The following is a 22,536-nucleotide window of genomic DNA, read 5'->3' as shown; positions in this document are numbered from 1 at the left end:
GTAGCAGTCGCTTGCTACTTAACAACCCACTCCCCACGCTGCCCCCGTCCTCAAAAAAGCTAAAATCATTGATTTGTTTACAAGCAAAAGTGTAAACTCCTGCTGAAATCTGGTTGATTTCACTGTTGTTTCAGACACTAGAGACTCCAGTGATGATTAATCACTGTAAAGTCCTGCTGAAAATCTTGTTGATTTCACAATGGATTCAGACAGAGATTTGAGACTTGCTGCAAGGCTCCACTAGTGACTCCAGTGATGATTCCTGCTGAAAATCTTGTTGATTTCACAATGAATTCAGACAGTGATTTGCTGATTTGAGACGTGCTCCACCGGAGACTCCAGTAAAGTGACCATTAATCCCTGTAAAATCCTGCTGAAATCTGGTTGATTTCACTTTGGATTCAGACAGTGATTTGAGACTTGCTGCACTAGTGACTCCAGTGATAAGTAAACACAACTTTGTTTGTGCTCCATTGTCAGGAGCCTCTGTCCAACTACTTTTCTTTTCACACAAGTACATGAGGCTCAGCCAATTGGCAGAGCCTGCCAAAAATATGGTCAACTCATTGTTGTTCCTCTCCACGGAAGTCTTTAGTAAAAGGCGAAAGACTTATGCGTATTGAAGAGAAACCAAAGTCAGTTGCGGAATCAGGTGGCAGGCAGCCTTATATCCCAGTCGCAACAGTGATCCCTCTTGTGGTTGGGACTGGTTGAGCTGCGGTTGTCCAATGCCAAACCCATTCCCCAGCACCAGCCATCAAAAACTCATTGATTTGTTTACAAGCAAAAGTGTAAAGTCCTGCTGAAATGTGCTTGATTTCACTTTGGATTCAGACAGTGATTTGCTGATTTGAGACGTGCTCCACTGGAGACTCCAGCGCAGTGATGATTAATGCTGAAATCTGGTTGATTTCACTTTGGATTCAGACAGTGATTTGCTGATTGTAGACTCCCTCCACCGGAGACTCCAGTGCAGTGGTGATTAATCCGTGTAAAATCCTGCTGAAATGTGGTTGATTTCACTAGGGATTCAGACAGTGATGATTAAACGGGACACCTGGTTTTTCTTTGACTTCAATATCAGGGGAGAGCGCGAACGCAGTCCCCCACTACCACAAATTATGCAGTCGAGATTCCCACATTTGGGGAATTCGCAGTGGTCAGCACAGTCGCAGTGCAATGACTGAGCCTCGCCCTGGGTGAACCACCTTCTTGATCATGGTATCTCCCCTGCCAGGTAAGTATGAGTTGGTGGTGACAGAGGCAGGGACGGTATTCCCAGTCACAGCATTTGTGGTGACGGTTCGCAGATGGCACCGTCCTCACAGATCGGTGAAGTTAAAATCAGTGATTTGAGACTTGCAAAACAAAGGCACTATTGATGAGTAAGCATAAGTCACTTGCCAAAAGCCTCAGTCTTAAAAACTATGTGGAGGTGAGACTTGTTTTACTCAAAGCAGAAATCATTTCCAACACCACACCACTGATTCAGGTTACCCTTTCTTTTATTTTCCACAATTTAAAGGGTGCACCGTTCCCGGAGGTGCTGCAATACCGGGTCGATGCTTGGAGTGAACGGAGCAAGCCCCTTTTTCATCTCCCAGAGCTAAAAATCGGCTTAATATGTAGTCCTCGTATAGAGGACATATCAGATATTAAACTGATAAGAACAGATACTACACTTGATCTTAGCCAAAAGGCCGAGAAGCGATAACACCAAACTGTTTGTTTGCAGACCCAACGTACCAGCACATATCTCAATTGTCGCGGTGCGGTTCTTTCAACTGGGCGTAGCAGTCGCTTGCTACTTAACAACCCACTCCCCACGCTGCCCCCGTCCTCAAAAAAGCTAAAATCATTGATTTGTTTACAAGCAAAAGTGTAAACTCCTGCTGAAATCTGGTTGATTTCACTGTTGTTTCAGACACTAGAGACTCCAGTGATGATTAATCACTGTAAAGTCCTGCTGAAAATCTTGTTGATTTCACAATGGATTCAGACAGAGATTTGAGACTTGCTGCAAGGCTCCACTAGTGACTCCAGTGATGATTCCTGCTGAAAATCTTGTTGATTTCACAATGAATTCAGACAGTGATTTGCTGATTTGAGACGTGCTCCACCGGAGACTCCAGTAAAGTGACCATTAATCCCTGTAAAATCCTGCTGAAATCTGGTTGATTTCACTTTGGATTCAGACAGTGATTTGAGACTTGCTGCACTAGTGACTCCAGTGATAAGTAAACACAACTTTGTTTGTGCTCCATTGTCAGGAGCCTCTGTCCAACTACTTTTCTTTTCACACAAGTACATGAGGCTCAGCCAATTGGCAGAGCCTGCCAAAAATATGGTCAACTCATTGTTGTTCCTCTCCACGGAAGTCTTTAGTAAAAGGCGAAAGACTTATGCGTATTGAAGAGAAACCAAAGTCAGTTGCGGAATCAGGTGGCAGGCAGCCTTATATCCCAGTCGCAACAGTGATCCCTCTTGTGGTTGGGACTGGTTGAGCTGCGGTTGTCCAATGCCAAACCCATTCCCCAGCACCAGCCATCAAAAACTCATTGATTTGTTTACAAGCAAAAGTGTAAAGTCCTGCTGAAATGTGCTTGATTTCACTTTGGATTCAGACAGTGATTTGCTGATTTGAGACGTGCTCCACTGGAGACTCCAGCGCAGTGATGATTAATGCTGAAATCTGGTTGATTTCACTTTGGATTCAGACAGTGATTTGCTGATTGTAGACTCCCTCCACCGGAGACTCCAGTGCAGTGGTGATTAATCCGTGTAAAATCCTGCTGAAATGTGGTTGATTTCACTAGGGATTCAGACAGTGATGATTAAACGGGACACCTGGTTTTTCTTTGACTTCAATATCAGGGGAGAGCGCGAACGCAGTCCCCCACTACCACAAATTATGCAGTCGAGATTCCCACATTTGGGGAATTCGCAGTGGTCAGCACAGTCGCAGTGCAATGACTGAGCCTCGCCCTGGGTGAACCACCTTCTTGATCATGGTATCTCCCCTGCCAGGTAAGTATGAGTTGGTGGTGACAGAGGCAGGGACGGTATTCCCAGTCACAGCATTTGTGGTGACGGTTCGCAGATGGCACCGTCCTCACAGATCGGTGAAGTTAAAATCAGTGATTTGAGACTTGCAAAACAAAGGCACTATTGATGAGTAAGCATAAGTCACTTGCCAAAAGCCTCAGTCTTAAAAACTATGTGGAGGTGAGACTTGTTTTACTCAAAGCAGAAATCATTTCCAACACCACACCACTGATTCAGGTTACCCTTTCTTTTATTTTCCACAATTTAAAGGGTGCACCGTTCCCGGAGGTGCTGCAATACCGGGTCGATGCTTGGAGTGAACGGAGCAAGCCCCTTTTTCATCTCCCAGAGCTAAAAATCGGCTTAATATGTAGTCCTCGTATAGAGGACATATCAGATATTAAACTGATAAGAACAGATACTACACTTGATCTTAGCCAAAAGGCCGAGAAGCGATAACACCAAACTGTTTGTTTGCAGACCCAACGTACCAGCACATATCTCAATTGTCGCGGTGCGGTTCTTTCAACTGGGCGTAGCAGTCGCTTGCTACTTAACAACCCACTCCCCACGCTGCCCCCGTCCTCAAAAAAGCTAAAATCATTGATTTGTTTACAAGCAAAAGTGTAAACTCCTGCTGAAATCTGGTTGATTTCACTGTTGTTTCAGACACTAGAGACTCCAGTGATGATTAATCACTGTAAAGTCCTGCTGAAAATCTTGTTGATTTCACAATGGATTCAGACAGAGATTTGAGACTTGCTGCAAGGCTCCACTAGTGACTCCAGTGATGATTCCTGCTGAAAATCTTGTTGATTTCACAATGAATTCAGACAGTGATTTGCTGATTTGAGACGTGCTCCACCGGAGACTCCAGTAAAGTGACCATTAATCCCTGTAAAATCCTGCTGAAATCTGGTTGATTTCACTTTGGATTCAGACAGTGATTTGAGACTTGCTGCACTAGTGACTCCAGTGATAAGTAAACACAACTTTGTTTGTGCTCCATTGTCAGGAGCCTCTGTCCAACTACTTTTCTTTTCACACAAGTACATGAGGCTCAGCCAATTGGCAGAGCCTGCCAAAAATATGGTCAACTCATTGTTGTTCCTCTCCACGGAAGTCTTTAGTAAAAGGCGAAAGACTTATGCGTATTGAAGAGAAACCAAAGTCAGTTGCGGAATCAGGTGACAGGCAGCCTTATATCCCAGTCGCAACAGTGATCCCTCTTGTGGTTGGGACTGGTTGAGCTGCGGTTGTCCAATGCCAAACCCATTCCCCAGCACCAGCCATCAAAAACTCATTGATTTGTTTACAAGCAAAAGTGTAAAGTCCTGCTGAAATGTGCTTGATTTCACTTTGGATTCAGACAGTGATTTGCTGATTTGAGACGTGCTCCACTGGAGACTCCAGCGCAGTGATGATTAATGCTGAAATCTGGTTGATTTCACTTTGGATTCAGACAGTGATTTGCTGATTGTAGACTCCCTCCACCGGAGACTCCAGTGCAGTGGTGATTAATCCGTGTAAAATCCTGCTGAAATGTGGTTGATTTCACTAGGGATTCAGACAGTGATGATTAAACGGGACACCTGGTTTTTCTTTGACTTCAATATCAGGGGAGAGCGCGAACGCAGTCCCCCACTACCACAAATTATGCAGTCGAGATTCCCACATTTGGGGAATTCGCAGTGGTCAGCACAGTCGCAGTGCAATGACTGAGCCTCGCCCTGGGTGAACCACCTTCTTGATCATGGTATCTCCCCTGCCAGGTAAGTATGAGTTGGTGGTGACAGAGGCAGGGACGGTATTCCCAGTCACAGCATTTGTGGTGACGGTTCGCAGATGGCACCGTCCTCACAGATCGGTGAAGTTAAAATCAGTGATTTGAGACTTGCAAAACAAAGGCACTATTGATGAGTAAGCATAAGTCACTTGCCAAAAGCCTCAGTCTTAAAAACTATGTGGAGGTGAGACTTGTTTTACTCAAAGCAGAAATCATTTCCAACACCACACCACTGATTCAGGTTACCATTTCTTTTATTTTCCACAATTTAAAGGGTGCACCGTTCCCGGAGGTGCTGCAATACCGGGTCGATGCTTGGAGTGAACGGAGCAAGCCCCTTTTTCATCTCCCAGAGCTAAAAATCGGCTTAATATGTAGTCCTCGTATAGAGGACATATCAGATATTAAACTGATAAGAACAGATACTACACTTGATCTTAGCCAAAAGGCCGAGAAGCGATAACACCAAACTGTTTGTTTGCAGACCCAACGTACCAGCACATATCTCAATTGTCGCGGTGCGGTTCTTTCAACTGGGCGTAGCAGTCGCTTGCTACTTAACAACCCACTCCCCACGCTGCCCCCGTCCTCAAAAAAGCTAAAATCATTGATTTGTTTACAAGCAAAAGTGTAAACTCCTGCTGAAATCTGGTTGATTTCACTGTTGTTTCAGACACTAGAGACTCCAGTGATGATTAATCACTGTAAAGTCCTGCTGAAAATCTTGTTGATTTCACAATGGATTCAGACAGAGATTTGAGACTTGCTGCAAGGCTCCACTAGTGACTCCAGTGATGATTCCTGCTGAAAATCTTGTTGATTTCACAATGAATTCAGACAATGATTTGCTGATTTGAGACGTGCTCCACCGGAGACTCCAGTAAAGTGACCATTAATCCCTGTAAAATCCTGCTGAAATCTGGTTGATTTCACTTTGGATTCAGACAGTGATGATTAAACGGGACACCTGGTTTTTCTTTGACTTCAATATCAGGGGAGAGCGCGAACGCAGTCCCCCACTACCACAAATTATGCAGTCGAGATTCCCACATTTGGGGAATTCGCAGTGGTCAGCACAGTCGCAGTGCAATGACTGAGCCTCGCCCTGGGTGAACCACCTTCTTGATCATGGTATCTCCCCTGCCAGGTAAGTATGAGTTGGTGGTGACAGAGGCAGGGACGGTATTCCCAGTCACAGCATTTGTGGTGACGGTTCGCAGATGGCACCGTCCTCACAGATCGGTGAAGTTAAAATCAGTGATTTGAGACTTGCAAAACAAAGGCACTATTGATGAGTAAGCATAAGTCACTTGCCAAAAGCCTCAGTCTTAAAAACTATGTGGAGGTGAGACTTGTTTTACTCAAAGCAGAAATCATTTCCAACACCACACCACTGATTCAGGTTACCATTTCTTTTATTTTCCACAATTTAAAGGGTGCACCGTTCCCGGAGGTGCTGCAATACCGGGTCGATGCTTGGAGTGAACGGAGCAAGCCCCTTTTTCATCTCCCAGAGCTAAAAATCGGCTTAATATGTAGTCCTCGTATAGAGGACATATCAGATATTAAACTGATAAGAACAGATACTACACTTGATCTTAGCCAAAAGGCCGAGAAGCGATAACACCAAACTGTTTGTTTGCAGACCCAACGTACCAGCACATATCTCAATTGTCGCGGTGCGGTTCTTTCAACTGGGCGTAGCAGTCGCTTGCTACTTAACAACCCACTCCCCACGCTGCCCCCGTCCTCAAAAAAGCTAAAATCATTGATTTGTTTACAAGCAAAAGTGTAAACTCCTGCTGAAATCTGGTTGATTTCACTGTTGTTTCAGACACTAGAGACTCCAGTGATGATTAATCACTGTAAAGTCCTGCTGAAAATCTTGTTGATTTCACAATGGATTCAGACAGAGATTTGAGACTTGCTGCAAGGCTCCACTAGTGACTCCAGTGATGATTCCTGCTGAAAATCTTGTTGATTTCACAATGAATTCAGACAGTGATTTGCTGATTTGAGACGTGCTCCACCGGAGACTCCAGTAAAGTGACCATTAATCCCTGTAAAATCCTGCTGAAATCTGGTTGATTTCACTTTGGATTCAGACAGTGATTTGAGACTTGCTGCACTAGTGACTCCAGTGATAAGTAAACACAACTTTGTTTGTGCTCCATTGTCAGGAGCCTCTGTCCAACTACTTTTCTTTTCACACAAGTACATGAGGCTCAGCCAATTGGCAGAGCCTGCCAAAAATATGGTCAACTCATTGTTGTTCCTCTCCACGGAAGTCTTTAGTAAAAGGCGAAAGACTTATGCGTATTGAAGAGAAACCAAAGTCAGTTGCGGAATCAGGTGGCAGGCAGCCTTATATCCCAGTCGCAACAGTGATCCCTCTTGTGGTTGGGACTGGTTGAGCTGCGGTTGTCCAATGCCAAACCCATTCCCCAGCACCAGCCATCAAAAACTCATTGATTTGTTTACAAGCAAAAGTGTAAAGTCCTGCTGAAATGTGCTTGATTTCACTTTGGATTCAGACAGTGATTTGCTGATTTGAGACGTGCTCCACTGGAGACTCCAGCGCAGTGATGATTAATGCTGAAATCTGGTTGATTTCACTTTGGATTCAGACAGTGATTTGCTGATTGTAGACTCCCTCCACCGGAGACTCCAGTGCAGTGGTGATTAATCCGTGTAAAATCCTGCTGAAATGTGGTTGATTTCACTAGGGATTCAGACAGTGATGATTAAACGGGACACCTGGTTTTTCTTTGACTTCAATATCAGGGGAGAGCGCGAACGCAGTCCCCCACTACCACAAATTATGCAGTCGAGATTCCCACATTTGGGGAATTCGCAGTGGTCAGCACATGATTTGATCCCTCTTGTGGTTGGGACTGGTTGAGCTGCGGTTGTCCAATGCCAAACCCATTCCCCAGCACCATCCATCAAAAACTCATTGATTTGTTTACAAGCAAAAGTGTAAAGTCCTGCTGAAATGTGCTTGATTTCACTTTGGATTCAGACAGTGATTTGCTGATTTGAGACGTGCTCCACTGGAGACTCCAGCGCAGTGATGATTAATGCTGAAATCTGGTTGATTTCACTTTGGATTCAGACAGTGATTTGCTGATTGTAGACTCCCTCCACCGGAGACTCCAGTGCAGTGGTGATTAATCCGTGTAAAATCCTGCTGAAATGTGGTTGATTTCACTAGGGATTCAGACAGTGATGATTAAACGGGACACCTGGTTTTTCTTTGACTTCAATATCAGGGGAGAGCGCGAACGCAGTCCCCCACTACCACAAATTATGCAGTCGAGATTCCCACATTTGGGGAATTCGCAGTGGTCAGCACAGTCGCAGTGCAATGACTGAGCCTCGCCCTGGGTGAACCACCTTCTTGATCATGGTATCTCCCCTGCCAGGTAAGTATGAGTTGGTGGTGACAGAGGCAGGGACGGTATTCCCAGTCACAGCATTTGTGGTGACGGTTCGCAGATGGCACCGTCCTCACAGATCGGTGAAGTTAAAATCAGTGATTTGAGACTTGCAAAACAAAGGCACTATTGATGAGTAAGCATAAGTCACTTGCCAAAAGCCTCAGTCTTAAAAACTATGTGGAGGTGAGACTTGTTTTACTCAAAGCAGAAATCATTTCCAACACCACACCACTGATTCAGGTTACCATTTCTTTTATTTTCCACAATTTAAAGGGTGCACCGTTCCCGGAGGTGCTGCAATACCGGGTCGATGCTTGGAGTGAACGGAGCAAGCCCCTTTTTCATCTCCCAGAGCTAAAAATCGGCTTAATATGTAGTCCTCGTATAGAGGACATATCAGATATTAAACTGATAAGAACAGATACTACACTTGATCTTAGCCAAAAGGCCGAGAAGCGATAACACCAAACTGTTTGTTTGCAGACCCAACGTACCAGCACATATCTCAATTGTCGCGGTGCGGTTCTTTCAACTGGGCGTAGCAGTCGCTTGCTACTTAACAACCCACTCCCCACGCTGCCCCCGTCCTCAAAAAAGCTAAAATCATTGATTTGTTTACAAGCAAAAGTGTAAACTCCTGCTGAAATCTGGTTGATTTCACTGTTGTTTCAGACACTAGAGACTCCAGTGATGATTAATCACTGTAAAGTCCTGCTGAAAATCTTGTTGATTTCACAATGGATTCAGACAGAGATTTGAGACTTGCTGCAAGGCTCCACTAGTGACTCCAGTGATGATTCCTGCTGAAAATCTTGTTGATTTCACAATGAATTCAGACAGTGATTTGCTGATTTGAGACGTGCTCCACCGGAGACTCCAGTAAAGTGACCATTAATCCCTGTAAAATCCTGCTGAAATCTGGTTGATTTCACTTTGGATTCAGACAGTGATTTGAGACTTGCTGCACTAGTGACTCCAGTGATAAGTAAACACAACTTTGTTTGTGCTCCATTGTCAGGAGCCTCTGTCCAACTACTTTTCTTTTCACACAAGTACATGAGGCTCAGCCAATTGGCAGAGCCTGCCAAAAATATGGTCAACTCATTGTTGTTCCTCTCCACGGAAGTCTTTAGTAAAAGGCGAAAGACTTATGCGTATTGAAGAGAAACCAAAGTCAGTTGCGGAATCAGGTGGCAGGCAGCCTTATATCCCAGTCGCAACAGTGATCCCTCTTGTGGTTGGGACTGGTTGAGCTGCGGTTGTCCAATGCCAAACCCATTCCCCAGCACCAGCCATCAAAAACTCATTGATTTGTTTACAAGCAAAAGTGTAAAGTCCTGCTGAAATGTGCTTGATTTCACTTTGGATTCAGACAGTGATTTGCTGATTTGAGACGTGCTCCACTGGAGACTCCAGCGCAGTGATGATTAATGCTGAAATCTGGTTGATTTCACTTTGGATTCAGACAGTGATTTGCTGATTGTAGACTCCCTCCACCGGAGACTCCAGTGCAGTGGTGATTAATCCGTGTAAAATCCTGCTGAAATGTGGTTGATTTCACTAGGGATTCAGACAGTGATGATTAAACGGGACACCTGGTTTTTCTTTGACTTCAATATCAGGGGAGAGCGCGAACGCAGTCCCCCACTACCACAAATTATGCAGTCGAGATTCCCACATTTGGGGAATTCGCAGTGGTCAGCACAGTCGCAGTGCAATGACTGAGCCTCGCCCTGGGTGAACCACCTTCTTGATCATGGTATCTCCCCTGCCAGGTAAGTATGAGTTGGTGGTGACAGAGGCAGGGACGGTATTCCCAGTCACAGCATTTGTGGTGACGGTTCGCAGATGGCACCGTCCTCACAGATCGGTGAAGTTAAAATCAGTGATTTGAGACTTGCAAAACAAAGGCACTATTGATGAGTAAGCATAAGTCACTTGCCAAAAGCCTCAGTCTTAAAAACTATGTGGAGGTGAGACTTGTTTTACTCAAAGCAGAAATCATTTCCAACACCACACCACTGATTCAGGTTACCCTTTCTTTTATTTTCCACAATTTAAAGGGTGCACCGTTCCCGGAGGTGCTGCAATACCGGGCCGATGCTTGGAGTGAACGGAGCAAGCCCCTTTTTCATCTCCCAGAGCTAAAAATCGGCTTAATATGTAGTCCTCGTATAGAGGACATATCAGATATTAAACTGATAAGAACAGATACTACACTTGATCTTAGCCAAAAGGCCGAGAAGCGATAACACCAAACTGTTTGTTTGCAGACCCAACGTACCAGCACATATCTCAATTGTCGCGGTGCGGTTCTTTCAACTGGGCGTAGCAGTCGCTTGCTACTTAACAACCCACTCCCCACGCTGCCCCCGTCCTCAAAAAAGCTAAAATCATTGATTTGTTTACAAGCAAAAGTGTAAACTCCTGCTGAAATCTGGTTGATTTCACTGTTGTTTCAGACACTAGAGACTCCAGTGATGATTAATCACTGTAAAGTCCTGCTGAAAATCTTGTTGATTTCACAATGGATTCAGACAGAGATTTGAGACTTGCTGCAAGGCTCCACTAGTGACTCCAGTGATGATTCCTGCTGAAAATCTTGTTGATTTCACAATGAATTCAGACAGTGATTTGCTGATTTGAGACGTGCTCCACCGGAGACTCCAGTAAAGTGACCATTAATCCCTGTAAAATCCTGCTGAAATCTGGTTGATTTCACTTTGGATTCAGACAGTGATTTGAGACTTGCTGCACTAGTGACTCCAGTGATAAGTAAACACAACTTTGTTTGTGCTCCATTGTCAGGAGCCTCTGTCCAACTACTTTTCTTTTCACACAAGTACATGAGGCTCAGCCAATTGGCAGAGCCTGCCAAAAATATGGTCAACTCATTGTTGTTCCTCTCCACGGAAGTCTTTAGTAAAAGGCGAAAGACTTATGCGTATTGAAGAGAAACCAAAGTCAGTTGCGGAATCAGGTGGCAGGCAGCCTTATATCCCAGTCGCAACAGTGATCCCTCTTGTGGTTGGGACTGGTTGAGCTGCGGTTGTCCAATGCCAAACCCATTCCCCAGCACCAGCCATCAAAAACTCATTGATTTGTTTACAAGCAAAAGTGTAAAGTCCTGCTGAAATGTGCTTGATTTCACTTTGGATTCAGACAGTGATTTGCTGATTTGAGACGTGCTCCACTGGAGACTCCAGCGCAGTGATGATTAATGCTGAAATCTGGTTGATTTCACTTTGGATTCAGACAGTGATTTGCTGATTGTAGACTCCCTCCACCGGAGACTCCAGTGCAGTGGTGATTAATCCGTGTAAAATCCTGCTGAAATGTGGTTGATTTCACTAGGGATTCAGACAGTGATGATTAAACGGGACACCTGGTTTTTCTTTGACTTCAATATCAGGGGAGAGCGCGAACGCAGTCCCCCACTACCACAAATTATGCAGTCGAGATTCCCACATTTGGGGAATTCGCAGTGGTCAGCACAGTCGCAGTGCAATGACTGAGCCTCGCCCTGGGTGAACCACCTTCTTGATCATGGTATCTCCCCTGCCAGGTAAGTATGAGTTGGTGGTGACAGAGGCAGGGACGGTATTCCCAGTCACAGCATTTGTGGTGACGGTTCGCAGATGGCACCGTCCTCACAGATCGGTGAAGTTAAAATCAGTGATTTGAGACTTGCAAAACAAAGGCACTATTGATGAGTAAGCATAAGTCACTTGCCAAAAGCCTCAGTCTTAAAAACTATGTGGAGGTGAGACTTGTTTTACTCAAAGCAGAAATCATTTCCAACACCACACCACTGATTCAGGTTACCCTTTCTTTTATTTTCCACAATTTAAAGGGTGCACCGTTCCCGGAGGTGCTGCAATACCGGGCCGATGCTTGGAGTGAACGGAGCAAGCCCCTTTTTCATCTCCCAGAGCTAAAAATCGGCTTAATATGTAGTCCTCGTATAGAGGACATATCAGATATTAAACTGATAAGAACAGATACTACACTTGATCTTAGCCAAAAGGCCGAGAAGCGATAACACCAAACTGTTTGTTTGCAGACCCAACGTACCAGCACATATCTCAATTGTCGCGGTGCGGTTCTTTCAACTGGGCGTAGCAGTCGCTTGCTACTTAACAACCCACTCCCCACGCTGCCCCCGTCCTCAAAAAAGCTAAAATCATTGATTTGTTTACAAGCAAAAGTGTAAACTCCTGCTGAAATCTGGTTGATTTCACTGTTGTTTCAGACACTAGAGACTCCAGTGATGATTAATCACTGTAAAGTCCTGCTGAAAATCTTGTTGATTTCACAATGGATTCAGACAGAGATTTGAGACTTGCTGCAAGGCTCCACTAGTGACTCCAGTGATGATTAATCACTGTAAAGTCCTGCTGAAAATCTTGTTGATTTCACAATGGATTCAGACAGTGATGATTAAACGGGACACCTGGTTTTTCTTTGACTTCAATATCAGGGGAGAGCGCGAACGCAGTCCCCCACTACCACAAATTATGCAGTCGAGATTCCCACATTTGGGGAATTCGCAGTGGTCAGCACAGTCGCAGTGCAATGACTGAGCCTCGCCCTGGGTGAACCACCTTCTTGATCATGGTATCTCCCCTGCCAGGTAAGTATGAGTTGGTGGTGACAGAGGCAGGGACGGTATTCCCAGTCACAGCATTTGTGGTGACGGTTCGCAGATGGCACCGTCCTCACAGATCGGTGAAGTTAAAATCAGTGATTTGAGACTTGCAAAACAAAGGCACTATTGATGAGTAAGCATAAGTCACTTGCCAAAAGCCTCAGTCTTAAAAACTATGTGGAGGTGAGACTTGTTTTACTCAAAGCAGAAATCATTTCCAACACCACACCACTGATTCAGGTTACCCTTTCTTTTATTTTCCACAATTTAAAGGGTGCACCGTTCCCGGAGGTGCTGCAATACCGGGTCGATGCTTGGAGTGAACGGAGCAAGCCCCTTTTTCATCTCCCAGAGCTAAAAATCGGCTTAATATGTAGTCCTCGTATAGAGGACATATCAGATATTAAACTGATAAGAACAGATACTACACTTGATCTTAGCCAAAAGGCCGAGAAGCGATAACACCAAACTGTTTGTTTGCAGACCCAACGTACCAGCACATATCTCAATTGTCGCGGTGCGGTTCTTTCAACTGGGCGTAGCAGTCGCTTGCTACTTAACAACCCACTCCCCACGCTGCCCCCGTCCTCAAAAAAGCTAAAATCATTGATTTGTTTACAAGCAAAAGTGTAAACTCCTGCTGAAATCTGGTTGATTTCACTGTTGTTTCAGACACTAGAGACTCCAGTGATGATTAATCACTGTAAAGTCCTGCTGAAAATCTTGTTGATTTCACAATGGATTCAGACAGAGATTTGAGACTTGCTGCAAGGCTCCACTAGTGACTCCAGTGATGATTCCTGCTGAAAATCTTGTTGATTTCACAATGAATTCAGACAGTGATTTGCTGATTTGAGACGTGCTCCACCGGAGACTCCAGTAAAGTGACCATTAATCCCTGTAAAATCCTGCTGAAATCTGGTTGATTTCACTTTGGATTCAGACAGTGATTTGAGACTTGCTGCACTAGTGACTCCAGTGATAAGTAAACACAACTTTGTTTGTGCTCCATTGTCAGGAGCCTCTGTCCAACTACTTTTCTTTTCACACAAGTACATGAGGCTCAGCCAATTGGCAGAGCCTGCCAAAAATATGGTCAACTCATTGTTGTTCCTCTCCACGGAAGTCTTTAGTAAAAGGCGAAAGACTTATGCGTATTGAAGAGAAACCAAAGTCAGTTGCGGAATCAGGTGACAGGCAGCCTTATATCCCAGTCGCAACAGTGATCCCTCTTGTGGTTGGGACTGGTTGAGCTGCGGTTGTCCAATGCCAAACCCATTCCCCAGCACCAGCCATCAAAAACTCATTGATTTGTTTACAAGCAAAAGTGTAAAGTCCTGCTGAAATGTGCTTGATTTCACTTTGGATTCAGACAGTGATTTGCTGATTTGAGACGTGCTCCACTGGAGACTCCAGCGCAGTGATGATTAATGCTGAAATCTGGTTGATTTCACTTTGGATTCAGACAGTGATTTGCTGATTGTAGACTCCCTCCACCGGAGACTCCAGTGCAGTGGTGATTAATCCGTGTAAAATCCTGCTGAAATGTGGTTGATTTCACTAGGGATTCAGACAGTGATGATTAAACGGGACACCTGGTTTTTCTTTGACTTCAATATCAGGGGAGAGCGCGAACGCAGTCCCCCACTACCACAAATTATGCAGTCGAGATTCCCACATTTGGGGAATTCGCAGTGGTCAGCACAGTCGCAGTGCAATGACTGAGCCTCGCCCTGGGTGAACCACCTTCTTGATCATGGTATCTCCCCTGCCAGGTAAGTATGAGTTGGTGGTGACAGAGGCAGGGACGGTATTCCCAGTCACAGCATTTGTGGTGACGGTTCGCAGATGGCACCGTCCTCACAGATCGGTGAAGTTAAAATCAGTGATTTGAGACTTGCAAAACAAAGGCACTATTGATGAGTAAGCATAAGTCACTTGCCAAAAGCCTCAGTCTTAAAAACTATGTGGAGGTGAGACTTGTTTTACTCAAAGCAGAAATCATTTCCAACACCACACCACTGATTCAGGTTACCATTTCTTTTATTTTCCACAATTTAAAGGGTGCACCGTTCCCGGAGGTGCTGCAATACCGGGTCGATGCTTGGAGTGAACGGAGCAAGCCCCTTTTTCATCTCCCAGAGCTAAAAATCGGCTTAATATGTAGTCCTCGTATAGAGGACATATCAGATATTAAACTGATAAGAACAGATACTACACTTGATCTTAGCCAAAAGGCCGAGAAGCGATAACACCAAACTGTTTGTTTGCAGACCCAACGTACCAGCACATATCTCAATTGTCGCGGTGCGGTTCTTTCAACTGGGCGTAGCAGTCGCTTGCTACTTAACAACCCACTCCCCACGCTGCCCCCGTCCTCAAAAAAGCTAAAATCATTGATTTGTTTACAAGCAAAAGTGTAAACTCCTGCTGAAATCTGGTTGATTTCACTGTTGTTTCAGACACTAGAGACTCCAGTGATGATTAATCACTGTAAAGTCCTGCTGAAAATCTTGTTGATTTCACAATGGATTCAGACAGAGATTTGAGACTTGCTGCAAGGCTCCACTAGTGACTCCAGTGATGATTCCTGCTGAAAATCTTGTTGATTTCACAATGAATTCAGACAATGATTTGCTGATTTGAGACGTGCTCCACCGGAGACTCCAGTAAAGTGACCATTAATCCCTGTAAAATCCTGCTGAAATCTGGTTGATTTCACTTTGGATTCAGACAGTGATGATTAAACGGGACACCTGGTTTTTCTTTGACTTCAATATCAGGGGAGAGCGCGAACGCAGTCCCCCACTACCACAAATTATGCAGTCGAGATTCCCACATTTGGGGAATTCGCAGTGGTCAGCACAGTCGCAGTGCAATGACTGAGCCTCGCCCTGGGTGAACCACCTTCTTGATCATGGTATCTCCCCTGCCAGGTAAGTATGAGTTGGTGGTGACAGAGGCAGGGACGGTATTCCCAGTCACAGCATTTGTGGTGACGGTTCGCAGATGGCACCGTCCTCACAGATCGGTGAAGTTAAAATCAGTGATTTGAGACTTGCAAAACAAAGGCACTATTGATGAGTAAGCATAAGTCACTTGCCAAAAGCCTCAGTCTTAAAAACTATGTGGAGGTGAGACTTGTTTTACTCAAAGCAGAAATCATTTCCAACACCACACCACTGATTCAGGTTACCATTTCTTTTATTTTCCACAATTTAAAGGGTGCACCGTTCCCGGAGGTGCTGCAATACCGGGTCGATGCTTGGAGTGAACGGAGCAAGCCCCTTTTTCATCTCCCAGAGCTAAAAATCGGCTTAATATGTAGTCCTCGTATAGAGGACATATCAGATATTAAACTGATAAGAACAGATACTACACTTGATCTTAGCCAAAAGGCCGAGAAGCGATAACACCAAACTGTTTGTTTGCAGACCCAACGTACCAGCACATATCTCAATTGTCGCGGTGCGGTTCTTTCAACTGGGCGTAGCAGTCGCTTGCTACTTAACAACCCACTCCCCACGCTGCCCCCGTCCTCAAAAAAGCTAAAATCATTGATTTGTTTACAAGCAAAAGTGTAAACTCCTGCTGAAATCTGGTTGATTTCACTGTTGTTTCAGACACTAGAGACTCCAGTGATGATTAATCACTGTAAAGTCCTGCTGAAAATCTTGTTGATTTCACAATGGATTCAGACAGAGATTTGAGACTTGCTGCAAGGCTCCACTAGTGACTCCAGTGATGATTCCTGCTGAAAATCTTGTTGATTTCACAATGAATTCAGACAGTGATTTGCTGATTTGAGACGTGCTCCACCGGAGACTCCAGTAAAGTGACCATTAATCCCTGTAAAATCCTGCTGAAATCTGGTTGATTTCACTTTGGATTCAGACAGTGATTTGAGACTTGCTGCACTAGTGACTCCAGTGATAAGTAAACACAACTTTGTTTGTGCTCCATTGTCAGGAGCCTCTGTCCAACTACTTTTCTTTTCACACAAGTACATGAGGCTCAGCCAATTGGCAGAGCCTGCCAAAAATATGGTCAACTCATTGTTGTTCCTCTCCACGGAAGTCTTTAGTAAAAGGCGAAAGACTTATGCGTATTGAAGAGAAACCAAAGTCAGTTGCGGAATCAGGTGGCAGGCAGCCTTATATCCCAGTCGCAACAGTGATCCCTCTTGTGGTTGGGACTGGTTGAGCTGCGGTTGTCCAATGCCAAACCCATTCCCCAGCACCAGCCATCAAAAACTCATTGATTTGTTTACAAGCAAAAGTGTAAAGTCCTGCTGAAATGTGCTTGATTTCACTTTGGATTCAGACAGTGATTTGCTGATTTGAGACGTGCTCCACTGGAGACTCCAGCGCAGTGATGATTAATGCTGAAATCTGGTTGATTTCACTTTGGATTCAGACAGTGATTTGCTGATTGTAGACTCCCTCCACCGGAGACTCCAGTGCAGTGGTGATTAATCCGTGTAAAATCCTGCTGAAATGTGGTTGATTTCACTAGGGATTCAGACAGTGATGATTAAACGGGACACCTGGTTTTTCTTTGACTTCAATATCAGGGGAGAGCGCGAACGCAGTCCCCCACTACCACAAATTATGCAGTCGAGATTCCCACATTTGGGGAATTCGCAGTGGTCAGCACATGATTTGATCCCTCTTGTGGTTGGGACTGGTTGAGCTGCGGTTGTCCAATGCCAAACCCATTCCCCAGCACCATCCATCAAAAACTCATTGATTTGTTTACAAGCAAAAGTGTAAAGTCCTGCTGAAATGTGCTTGATTTCACTTTGGATTCAGACAGTGATTTGCTGATTTGAGACGTGCTCCACTGGAGACTCCAGCGCAGTGATGATTAATGCTGAAATCTGGTTGATTTCACTTTGGATTCAGACAGTGATTTGCTGATTGTAGACTCCCTCCACCGGAGACTCCAGTGCAGTGGTGATTAATCCGTGTAAAATCCTGCTGAAATGTGGTTGATTTCACTAGGGATTCAGACAGTGATGATTAAACGGGACACCTGGTTTTTCTTTGACTTCAATATCAGGGGAGAGCGCGAACGCAGTCCCCCACTACCACAAATTATGCAGTCGAGATTCCCACATTTGGGGAATTCGCAGTGGTCAGCACAGTCGCAGTGCAATGACTGAGCCTCGCCCTGGGTGAACCACCTTCTTGATCATGGTATCTCCCCTGCCAGGTAAGTATGAGTTGGTGGTGACAGAGGCAGGGACGGTATTCCCAGTCACAGCATTTGTGGTGACGGTTCGCAGATGGCACCGTCCTCACAGATCGGTGAAGTTAAAATCAGTGATTTGAGACTTGCAAAACAAAGGCACTATTGATGAGTAAGCATAAGTCACTTGCCAAAAGCCTCAGTCTTAAAAACTATGTGGAGGTGAGACTTGTTTTACTCAAAGCAGAAATCATTTCCAACACCACACCACTGATTCAGGTTACCATTTCTTTTATTTTCCACAATTTAAAGGGTGCACCGTTCCCGGAGGTGCTGCAATACCGGGTCGATGCTTGGAGTGAACGGAGCAAGCCCCTTTTTCATCTCCCAGAGCTAAAAATCGGCTTAATATGTAGTCCTCGTATAGAGGACATATCAGATATTAAACTGATAAGAACAGATACTACACTTGATCTTAGCCAAAAGGCCGAGAAGCGATAACACCAAACTGTTTGTTTGCAGACCCAACGTACCAGCACATATCTCAATTGTCGCGGTGCGGTTCTTTCAACTGGGCGTAGCAGTCGCTTGCTACTTAACAACCCACTCCCCACGCTGCCCCCGTCCTCAAAAAAGCTAAAATCATTGATTTGTTTACAAGCAAAAGTGTAAACTCCTGCTGAAATCTGGTTGATTTCACTGTTGTTTCAGACACTAGAGACTCCAGTGATGATTAATCACTGTAAAGTCCTGCTGAAAATCTTGTTGATTTCACAATGGATTCAGACAGAGATTTGAGACTTGCTGCAAGGCTCCACTAGTGACTCCAGTGATGATTCCTGCTGAAAATCTTGTTGATTTCACAATGAATTCAGACAGTGATTTGCTGATTTGAGACGTGCTCCACCGGAGACTCCAGTAAAGTGACCATTAATCCCTGTAAAATCCTGCTGAAATCTGGTTGATTTCACTTTGGATTCAGACAGTGATTTGAGACTTGCTGCACTAGTGACTCCAGTGATAAGTAAACACAACTTTGTTTGTGCTCCATTGTCAGGAGCCTCTGTCCAACTACTTTTCTTTTCACACAAGTACATGAGGCTCAGCCAATTGGCAGAGCCTGCCAAAAATATGGTCAACTCATTGTTGTTCCTCTCCACGGAAGTCTTTAGTAAAAGGCGAAAGACTTATGCGTATTGAAGAGAAACCAAAGTCAGTTGCGGAATCAGGTGGCAGGCAGCCTTATATCCCAGTCGCAACAGTGATCCCTCTTGTGGTTGGGACTGGTTGAGCTGCGGTTGTCCAATGCCAAACCCATTCCCCAGCACCAGCCATCAAAAACTCATTGATTTGTTTACAAGCAAAAGTGTAAAGTCCTGCTGAAATGTGCTTGATTTCACTTTGGATTCAGACAGTGATTTGCTGATTTGAGACGTGCTCCACTGGAGACTCCAGCGCAGTGATGATTAATGCTGAAATCTGGTTGATTTCACTTTGGATTCAGACAGTGATTTGCTGATTGTAGACTCCCTCCACCGGAGACTCCAGTGCAGTGGTGATTAATCCGTGTAAAATCCTGCTGAAATGTGGTTGATTTCACTAGGGATTCAGACAGTGATGATTAAACGGGACACCTGGTTTTTCTTTGACTTCAATATCAGGGGAGAGCGCGAACGCAGTCCCCCACTACCACAAATTATGCAGTCGAGATTCCCACATTTGGGGAATTCGCAGTGGTCAGCACAGTCGCAGTGCAATGACTGAGCCTCGCCCTGGGTGAACCACCTTCTTGATCATGGTATCTCCCCTGCCAGGTAAGTATGAGTTGGTGGTGACAGAGGCAGGGACGGTATTCCCAGTCACAGCATTTGTGGTGACGGTTCGCAGATGGCACCGTCCTCACAGATCGGTGAAGTTAAAATCAGTGATTTGAGACTTGCAAAACAAAGGCACTATTGATGAGTAAGCATAAGTCACTTGCCAAAAGCCTCAGTCTTAAAAACTATGTGGAGGTGAGACTTGTTTTACTCAAAGCAGAAATCATTTCCAACACCACACCACTGATTCAGGTTACCCTTTCTTTTATTTTCCACAATTTAAAGGGTGCACCGTTCCCGGAGGTGCTGCAATACCGGGCCGATGCTTGGAGTGAACGGAGCAAGCCCCTTTTTCATCTCCCAGAGCTAAAAATCGGCTTAATATGTAGTCCTCGTATAGAGGACATATCAGATATTAAACTGATAAGAACAGATACTACACTTGATCTTAGCCAAAAGGCCGAGAAGCGATAACACCAAACTGTTTGTTTGCAGACCCAACGTACCAGCACATATCTCAATTGTCGCGGTGCGGTTCTTTCAACTGGGCGTAGCAGTCGCTTGCTACTTAACAACCCACTCCCCACGCTGCCCCCGTCCTCAAAAAAGCTAAAATCATTGATTTGTTTACAAGCAAAAGTGTAAACTCCTGCTGAAATCTGGTTGATTTCACTGTTGTTTCAGACACTAGAGACTCCAGTGATGATTAATCACTGTAAAGTCCTGCTGAAAATCTTGTTGATTTCACAATGGATTCAGACAGAGATTTGAGACTTGCTGCAAGGCTCCACTAGTGACTCCAGTGATGATTCCTGCTGAAAATCTTGTTGATTTCACAATGAATTCAGACAGTGATTTGCTGATTTGAGACGTGCTCCACCGGAGACTCCAGTAAAGTGACCATTAATCCCTGTAAAATCCTGCTGAAATCTGGTTGATTTCACTTTGGATTCAGACAGTGATTTGAGACTTGCTGCACTAGTGACTCCAGTGATAAGTAAACACAACTTTGTTTGTGCTCCATTGTCAGGAGCCTCTGTCCAACTACTTTTCTTTTCACACAAGTACATGAGGCTCAGCCAATTGGCAGAGCCTGCCAAAAATATGGTCAACTCATTGTTGTTCCTCTCCACGGAAGTCTTTAGTAAAAGGCGAAAGACTTATGCGTATTGAAGAGAAACCAAAGTCAGTTGCGGAATCAGGTGGCAGGCAGCCTTATATCCCAGTCGCAACAGTGATCCCTCTTGTGGTTGGGACTGGTTGAGCTGCGGTTGTCCAATGCCAAACCCATTCCCCAGCACCAGCCATCAAAAACTCATTGATTTGTTTACAAGCAAAAGTGTAAAGTCCTGCTGAAATGTGCTTGATTTCACTTTGGATTCAGACAGTGATTTGCTGATTTGAGACGTGCTCCACTGGAGACTCCAGCGCAGTGATGATTAATGCTGAAATCTGGTTGATTTCACTTTGGATTCAGACAGTGATTTGCTGATTGTAGACTCCCTCCACCGGAGACTCCAGTGCAGTGGTGATTAATCCGTGTAAAATCCTGCTGAAATGTGGTTGATTTCACTAGGGATTCAGACAGTGATGATTAAACGGGACACCTGGTTTTTCTTTGACTTCAATATCAGGGGAGAGCGCGAACGCAGTCCCCCACTACCACAAATTATGCAGTCGAGATTCCCACATTTGGGGAATTCGCAGTGGTCAGCACAGTCGCAGTGCAATGACTGAGCCTCGCCCTGGGTGAACCACCTTCTTGATCATGGTATCTCCCCTGCCAGGTAAGTATGAGTTGGTGGTGACAGAGGCAGGGACGGTATTCCCAGTCACAGCATTTGTGGTGACGGTTCGCAGATGGCACCGTCCTCACAGATCGGTGAAGTTAAAATCAGTGATTTGAGACTTGCAAAACAAAGGCACTATTGATGAGTAAGCATAAGTCACTTGCCAAAAGCCTCAGTCTTAAAAACTATGTGGAGGTGAGACTTGTTTTACTCAAAGCAGAAATCATTTCCAACACCACACCACTGATTCAGGTTACCCTTTCTTTTATTTTCCACAATTTAAAGGGTGCACCGTTCCCGGAGGTGCTGCAATACCGGGCCGATGCTTGGAGTGAACGGAGCAAGCCCCTTTTTCATCTCCCAGAGCTAAAAATCGGCTTAATATGTAGTCCTCGTATAGAGGACATATCAGATATTAAACTGATAAGAACAGATACTACACTTGATCTTAGCCAAAAGGCCGAGAAGCGATAACACCAAACTGTTTGTTTGCAGACCCAACGTACCAGCACATATCTCAATTGTCGCGGTGCGGTTCTTTCAACTGGGCGTAGCAGTCGCTTGCTACTTAACAACCCACTCCCCACGCTGCCCCCGTCCTCAAAAAAGCTAAAATCATTGATTTGTTTACAAGCAAAAGTGTAAACTCCTGCTGAAATCTGGTTGATTTCACTGTTGTTTCAGACACTAGAGACTCCAGTGATGATTAATCACTGTAAAGTCCTGCTGAAAATCTTGTTGATTTCACAATGGATTCAGACAGAGATTTGAGACTTGCTGCAAGGCTCCACTAGTGACTCCAGTGATGATTAATCACTGT

At 44.8% G+C, this 22,536-nt stretch overlaps 36 non-coding genes across 36 annotated transcripts; all 36 read right to left on the bottom strand.

The window, feature by feature from the left end:
- Window positions 1–524: 524 nt before the first annotated feature.
- Window positions 525–639, bottom strand: LOC144393875 (U5 spliceosomal RNA). The gene has a single exon (XR_013456715.1). It is a non-coding gene; the product is annotated as a U5 spliceosomal RNA (small nuclear RNA).
- A 442-nt stretch (window positions 640–1,081) lies between these two features.
- On the bottom strand, window positions 1,082–1,245 carry LOC144393505 (U1 spliceosomal RNA). Its single transcript, XR_013456345.1, has one exon. It is a non-coding gene; the product is annotated as a U1 spliceosomal RNA (small nuclear RNA).
- A 276-nt stretch (window positions 1,246–1,521) lies between these two features.
- Window positions 1,522–1,712, bottom strand: LOC144393646 (U2 spliceosomal RNA). Its single transcript, XR_013456486.1, has one exon. It is a non-coding gene; the product is annotated as a U2 spliceosomal RNA (small nuclear RNA).
- A 602-nt stretch (window positions 1,713–2,314) lies between these two features.
- On the bottom strand, window positions 2,315–2,429 carry LOC144393874 (U5 spliceosomal RNA). The gene has a single exon (XR_013456714.1). It is a non-coding gene; the product is annotated as a U5 spliceosomal RNA (small nuclear RNA).
- A 442-nt stretch (window positions 2,430–2,871) lies between these two features.
- Window positions 2,872–3,035, bottom strand: LOC144393503 (U1 spliceosomal RNA). The gene has a single exon (XR_013456343.1). It is a non-coding gene; the product is annotated as a U1 spliceosomal RNA (small nuclear RNA).
- A 276-nt stretch (window positions 3,036–3,311) lies between these two features.
- On the bottom strand, window positions 3,312–3,502 carry LOC144393644 (U2 spliceosomal RNA). The gene has a single exon (XR_013456485.1). It is a non-coding gene; the product is annotated as a U2 spliceosomal RNA (small nuclear RNA).
- Window positions 3,503–4,104: 602 nt separating this feature from the next.
- Window positions 4,105–4,219, bottom strand: LOC144393873 (U5 spliceosomal RNA). Its single transcript, XR_013456713.1, has one exon. It is a non-coding gene; the product is annotated as a U5 spliceosomal RNA (small nuclear RNA).
- Window positions 4,220–4,661: 442 nt separating this feature from the next.
- On the bottom strand, window positions 4,662–4,825 carry LOC144393501 (U1 spliceosomal RNA). Its single transcript, XR_013456342.1, has one exon. It is a non-coding gene; the product is annotated as a U1 spliceosomal RNA (small nuclear RNA).
- Window positions 4,826–5,101: 276 nt separating this feature from the next.
- Window positions 5,102–5,292, bottom strand: LOC144393643 (U2 spliceosomal RNA). The gene has a single exon (XR_013456484.1). It is a non-coding gene; the product is annotated as a U2 spliceosomal RNA (small nuclear RNA).
- A 530-nt stretch (window positions 5,293–5,822) lies between these two features.
- Window positions 5,823–5,986, bottom strand: LOC144393500 (U1 spliceosomal RNA). The gene has a single exon (XR_013456341.1). It is a non-coding gene; the product is annotated as a U1 spliceosomal RNA (small nuclear RNA).
- A 276-nt stretch (window positions 5,987–6,262) lies between these two features.
- Window positions 6,263–6,453, bottom strand: LOC144393642 (U2 spliceosomal RNA). The gene has a single exon (XR_013456483.1). It is a non-coding gene; the product is annotated as a U2 spliceosomal RNA (small nuclear RNA).
- Window positions 6,454–7,055: 602 nt separating this feature from the next.
- LOC144393872 (U5 spliceosomal RNA) lies at window positions 7,056–7,170 on the bottom strand. Its single transcript, XR_013456712.1, has one exon. It is a non-coding gene; the product is annotated as a U5 spliceosomal RNA (small nuclear RNA).
- A 930-nt stretch (window positions 7,171–8,100) lies between these two features.
- Window positions 8,101–8,264, bottom strand: LOC144393499 (U1 spliceosomal RNA). The gene has a single exon (XR_013456340.1). It is a non-coding gene; the product is annotated as a U1 spliceosomal RNA (small nuclear RNA).
- Window positions 8,265–8,540: 276 nt separating this feature from the next.
- On the bottom strand, window positions 8,541–8,731 carry LOC144393641 (U2 spliceosomal RNA). Its single transcript, XR_013456482.1, has one exon. It is a non-coding gene; the product is annotated as a U2 spliceosomal RNA (small nuclear RNA).
- A 602-nt stretch (window positions 8,732–9,333) lies between these two features.
- On the bottom strand, window positions 9,334–9,448 carry LOC144393871 (U5 spliceosomal RNA). The gene has a single exon (XR_013456711.1). It is a non-coding gene; the product is annotated as a U5 spliceosomal RNA (small nuclear RNA).
- A 442-nt stretch (window positions 9,449–9,890) lies between these two features.
- Window positions 9,891–10,054, bottom strand: LOC144393498 (U1 spliceosomal RNA). The gene has a single exon (XR_013456339.1). It is a non-coding gene; the product is annotated as a U1 spliceosomal RNA (small nuclear RNA).
- Window positions 10,055–10,330: 276 nt separating this feature from the next.
- LOC144393704 (U2 spliceosomal RNA) lies at window positions 10,331–10,521 on the bottom strand. Its single transcript, XR_013456544.1, has one exon. It is a non-coding gene; the product is annotated as a U2 spliceosomal RNA (small nuclear RNA).
- A 602-nt stretch (window positions 10,522–11,123) lies between these two features.
- On the bottom strand, window positions 11,124–11,238 carry LOC144393869 (U5 spliceosomal RNA). The gene has a single exon (XR_013456708.1). It is a non-coding gene; the product is annotated as a U5 spliceosomal RNA (small nuclear RNA).
- Window positions 11,239–11,680: 442 nt separating this feature from the next.
- Window positions 11,681–11,844, bottom strand: LOC144393497 (U1 spliceosomal RNA). Its single transcript, XR_013456338.1, has one exon. It is a non-coding gene; the product is annotated as a U1 spliceosomal RNA (small nuclear RNA).
- A 276-nt stretch (window positions 11,845–12,120) lies between these two features.
- LOC144393703 (U2 spliceosomal RNA) lies at window positions 12,121–12,311 on the bottom strand. Its single transcript, XR_013456543.1, has one exon. It is a non-coding gene; the product is annotated as a U2 spliceosomal RNA (small nuclear RNA).
- Window positions 12,312–12,748: 437 nt separating this feature from the next.
- On the bottom strand, window positions 12,749–12,912 carry LOC144393496 (U1 spliceosomal RNA). The gene has a single exon (XR_013456337.1). It is a non-coding gene; the product is annotated as a U1 spliceosomal RNA (small nuclear RNA).
- Window positions 12,913–13,188: 276 nt separating this feature from the next.
- LOC144393640 (U2 spliceosomal RNA) lies at window positions 13,189–13,379 on the bottom strand. Its single transcript, XR_013456481.1, has one exon. It is a non-coding gene; the product is annotated as a U2 spliceosomal RNA (small nuclear RNA).
- Window positions 13,380–13,981: 602 nt separating this feature from the next.
- Window positions 13,982–14,096, bottom strand: LOC144393868 (U5 spliceosomal RNA). The gene has a single exon (XR_013456707.1). It is a non-coding gene; the product is annotated as a U5 spliceosomal RNA (small nuclear RNA).
- Window positions 14,097–14,538: 442 nt separating this feature from the next.
- Window positions 14,539–14,702, bottom strand: LOC144393495 (U1 spliceosomal RNA). Its single transcript, XR_013456335.1, has one exon. It is a non-coding gene; the product is annotated as a U1 spliceosomal RNA (small nuclear RNA).
- A 276-nt stretch (window positions 14,703–14,978) lies between these two features.
- Window positions 14,979–15,169, bottom strand: LOC144393639 (U2 spliceosomal RNA). The gene has a single exon (XR_013456480.1). It is a non-coding gene; the product is annotated as a U2 spliceosomal RNA (small nuclear RNA).
- Window positions 15,170–15,699: 530 nt separating this feature from the next.
- LOC144393494 (U1 spliceosomal RNA) lies at window positions 15,700–15,863 on the bottom strand. The gene has a single exon (XR_013456334.1). It is a non-coding gene; the product is annotated as a U1 spliceosomal RNA (small nuclear RNA).
- Window positions 15,864–16,139: 276 nt separating this feature from the next.
- LOC144393637 (U2 spliceosomal RNA) lies at window positions 16,140–16,330 on the bottom strand. Its single transcript, XR_013456477.1, has one exon. It is a non-coding gene; the product is annotated as a U2 spliceosomal RNA (small nuclear RNA).
- A 602-nt stretch (window positions 16,331–16,932) lies between these two features.
- LOC144393867 (U5 spliceosomal RNA) lies at window positions 16,933–17,047 on the bottom strand. The gene has a single exon (XR_013456706.1). It is a non-coding gene; the product is annotated as a U5 spliceosomal RNA (small nuclear RNA).
- A 930-nt stretch (window positions 17,048–17,977) lies between these two features.
- LOC144393493 (U1 spliceosomal RNA) lies at window positions 17,978–18,141 on the bottom strand. The gene has a single exon (XR_013456333.1). It is a non-coding gene; the product is annotated as a U1 spliceosomal RNA (small nuclear RNA).
- A 276-nt stretch (window positions 18,142–18,417) lies between these two features.
- LOC144393636 (U2 spliceosomal RNA) lies at window positions 18,418–18,608 on the bottom strand. Its single transcript, XR_013456476.1, has one exon. It is a non-coding gene; the product is annotated as a U2 spliceosomal RNA (small nuclear RNA).
- Window positions 18,609–19,210: 602 nt separating this feature from the next.
- On the bottom strand, window positions 19,211–19,325 carry LOC144393866 (U5 spliceosomal RNA). The gene has a single exon (XR_013456705.1). It is a non-coding gene; the product is annotated as a U5 spliceosomal RNA (small nuclear RNA).
- Window positions 19,326–19,767: 442 nt separating this feature from the next.
- LOC144393490 (U1 spliceosomal RNA) lies at window positions 19,768–19,931 on the bottom strand. Its single transcript, XR_013456331.1, has one exon. It is a non-coding gene; the product is annotated as a U1 spliceosomal RNA (small nuclear RNA).
- Window positions 19,932–20,207: 276 nt separating this feature from the next.
- Window positions 20,208–20,398, bottom strand: LOC144393702 (U2 spliceosomal RNA). Its single transcript, XR_013456542.1, has one exon. It is a non-coding gene; the product is annotated as a U2 spliceosomal RNA (small nuclear RNA).
- A 602-nt stretch (window positions 20,399–21,000) lies between these two features.
- LOC144393864 (U5 spliceosomal RNA) lies at window positions 21,001–21,115 on the bottom strand. The gene has a single exon (XR_013456704.1). It is a non-coding gene; the product is annotated as a U5 spliceosomal RNA (small nuclear RNA).
- Window positions 21,116–21,557: 442 nt separating this feature from the next.
- LOC144393489 (U1 spliceosomal RNA) lies at window positions 21,558–21,721 on the bottom strand. The gene has a single exon (XR_013456330.1). It is a non-coding gene; the product is annotated as a U1 spliceosomal RNA (small nuclear RNA).
- A 276-nt stretch (window positions 21,722–21,997) lies between these two features.
- On the bottom strand, window positions 21,998–22,188 carry LOC144393701 (U2 spliceosomal RNA). The gene has a single exon (XR_013456541.1). It is a non-coding gene; the product is annotated as a U2 spliceosomal RNA (small nuclear RNA).
- Between the last annotated feature and the right edge of the window lie 348 nt (window positions 22,189–22,536).

This window comes from Gasterosteus aculeatus, unplaced genomic scaffold (assembly GCF_964276395.1).
Source record: "Gasterosteus aculeatus unplaced genomic scaffold, fGasAcu3.hap1.1 HAP1_SCAFFOLD_29, whole genome shotgun sequence".
NCBI lineage: Eukaryota > Metazoa > Chordata > Actinopteri > Perciformes > Gasterosteidae > Gasterosteus > Gasterosteus aculeatus.
The sequence above is the reverse complement of the archived record's forward strand: the minus strand, read 5'-3'. Positions and strand labels throughout refer to the sequence as shown.